The following is a 3,307-nucleotide window of genomic DNA, read 5'->3' as shown; positions in this document are numbered from 1 at the left end:
GTAATCAATTAAAGAAAGAAAGGAAATGAATGTCCTATCTAGGTCTCATGTTTGGTACTACTACAGGGTGTTCTAGGCAATGCAACTAGGTTTCTATAAAGGGAGCCCACGACACCATCTCCGAGTGGCATCAAATATCGGACTCCTTGTTCCTCAGTCGGATGGGGCATTTTAACAAACACTTTGTCCACAACTTCTCCCGGGCCTCGGCATCCCGGACCAAGGGTGTGGATGTGGCCAATTACGACTCGTATAGTTCCGATATCTCGCAACCTATACATCCACTAACTTTACCTACTATCCTGGTCGTAAATAGAAGCAAATCAAGATAAACATCAACCACACAAGATATATGAACGGAGAAGATTTGCCATTCATTGCCTTGTAGTGGGACTCTTTTGATCTCCTTGAGAGTTATGTATATTAGTGAGGTTGTAGTTTTGATGTTTTGATTTTAGTGGGAGGTGTGGATAGTGATAAAACGGAGAAGAAGTTCCCCGATTGTCGTGTTCTCAAGGATGGAAAATTGGAACCGAATCAAGCGTGTAACATTTTTGATGTTAAGAGACATTAGTTACAAGATTCACTCTAAGCAAAAGAAGTCATGGTGAAGAGTTTGACAAAAGTAAAACAAAAGTAATCAATTAACGAAAGAAAGGAAATGAATGTCCAATCTAGGTCTCAAGTTTGATACTACTACAGGGTGTTCTAGGCAATGCAACTACATTTCTATCAAGGGAGCACACGACACCATCTCCGAGTTGCATCATACTTTGGACTCCTTGTTCCTCAGTCGGATGAGGCATTTTAACAAACACTTGGTCAACCACTTCTCCCGGGCCTCGGCATCCCGGACCAAGGGTGTGGATGTGGCCAATTAGGACTCGTATAGTTCCGATATCTCGCAACCTATATATCCACTAACTTTACCTACTATCCTGGTCGTAAATAGAAGCAGATCAAGATAAACATCAACCACACAAGATATATGAACGGAGAAGATATACCATTCATTGCCTTCTAGTGGGGACTCTTTTGATCTCCTTGAGAGTTATGTATATTAGTGAGGTTGTAGTTTTGATGTTTTGATTTTAGTGGGAGATGTGGATAGTGATAAAACGGAGAAGAAGTTCCCCGATTGTCGTGTTCTCAAGGATGGAAAATTGGAACCGAATCAAGCGTGTAACATTTTTGATGTTAAGAGACATTAGTTACAAGATTCACTCTAAGCAAAAGAAGTCATGGTGAAGAGTTTGACAAAAGTAAAACAAAAGTAATCAATTAACGAAAGAAAGGAAATGAATGTCCAATCTAGGTCTCAAGTTTGATACTACTACAGGGTCTTCTAGGCAATGCAACTACATTTCTATCAAGGGAGCACACGACACCATCTCCGAGTTGCATCAAACTTCGGACTCCTTGTTCCTCAGTCGAATGGGGCATTTTAACAAACACTTGGTCAACCACTTCTCCCGGGCCTCGGCATCCCGGACCAACGGTGTGGATGTGGATGATTAGGACTCGTATAGATCCGATATATCGCAAACTATACGTCCCCTACCTTTAACACCTATCCTTGTCGTAAATAGAAGCAAATAAAGATAAACATCAACCACACAAGATATATGAACGAAGAAGATTTGCCATTCATTGCCTTGTAGTGGGAGTCTTTTGATCTCCTTGAGAGTTATGTATATTAGTGAGGTTGTAGTTTTGATGTTTTCGTTTTAGTGAAAGGTGTGGATAATGATAAAACGGAGAAAAAGTTCCCCGAGTGTCGTGTTCTCAAGGATGGAAAATTGAAATCCAATCAAGCGTGTGACATTTATAATGTTAAGACACAGGAGTTACAAGATTCTCTCAAAGCAAAAGAAATCATGGTGAAGAGGTTTGACAAAAGTAAAACAAAAGTAATCAATTAAAGAAAGAAAGGAAATGAATGTCCTATCTAGGTCATCAATTAAAGAAAGAAAGGAAATGAATGTCCTATCTAGGTCACATGTTTGATACTACTATAGGGTGTTCTAGGCAATGCAACTACATTTCTATCAAGGGAGCACACGACACCATCTCCGAGTGGCATCAAACTTTGGACTCCTTGTTCCTCAGTCGGATGGGGCATTTTAACAAACACTTGGTCAACCTCTTCTCCCGGGCCTCGGCATCCCGGACCAAGGGTGTGGATGTGGCCAATTAGGACTCGTATAGTTCCGATATCTCGCAACCTATACATCCACTAACTTAACCTAGTATCCTGGTCGTAAATAGAAGAAAATCCAGATAAACGTCAACCACACAAGATATATGAACGGAGATGATTTACCATTCATTGACTTGTAGTTGGAGTTGAACGGAGATGATTTACCATTCATTGACTTGTAGTTGGAGTCTTTTGGAGATGATTTACCATTCATTGACTTGTAGTTGGAGTCTTTTGATCTCCTTGAGAAAGGTTGTAGTTTTAATGTGGAGTCTTTTGATCTCCTTGAGAAAGGTTGTAGTTTTAATGTCTTGGTTTTAGCGGGAGGTGTGGATAGTGATAAATGGGAGAAGAAGTTCCCCGAGTGTCGTGTTCTCAAGGATGGAAAATTGAAATCAAATCAAGCGTGTGACATTTATAATGTTAAGACACAGGAGTTACAAGATTCACTAGCAAAAGAAATCATGGTGAAGAGGTTTGACAAAAGTAAAACAAATGTAATCAATTAAAGAAAGAAAGGAAATGAATGTCCTATCTAGGTCTCATGTTTGGTACTACTACAGGGTGTTCTAGGCAATGCAACTAGGTTTCTATAAAGGGAGCCACGACACCATCTCCGAGTGGCATCAAACTTCGGACTCCTTGTTCCTCAGTCGGATGGGCATTTTAACAAACACTTTGTCCACAACTTCTCCCGGGCCTCGGCATCTCGGACCAAGGGTGTGGATGTGGCCAATTACGACTCGTATAGTTCCGATATCTCGCAACCTATATATCCACTAACTTTACCTACTATCCTGGTCGTAAATAGAAGCAGATCAAGATAAACATCAACCACACAAGATATATGAACGGAGAAGATTTGCCATTCATTGCCTTGTAGTGGGACTCTTTTGATCTCCTTGAGAGTTATGTATATTAGTGTGGTTGTAGTTTTGATGTTTTGATTTTAGTGGGAGGTGTAGATAGTGATAAATGGGAGAAGAAGTTCCCCGAGTGTCGTGTTTTCAAGGATGGAAAATTGAAATCAAATCAAGCGTGTGACATTTATAATGTTAAGACACAGGAGTTACAAGATTCACTCAAAGCAAAAGAAATCATGGTGAA

Source organism: Ipomoea triloba, chromosome 16 (assembly GCF_003576645.1).
Source record: "Ipomoea triloba cultivar NCNSP0323 chromosome 16, ASM357664v1".
Taxonomy (NCBI): domain Eukaryota; kingdom Viridiplantae; phylum Streptophyta; class Magnoliopsida; order Solanales; family Convolvulaceae; genus Ipomoea; species Ipomoea triloba.
This window is presented reverse-complemented; position numbering follows the sequence as displayed.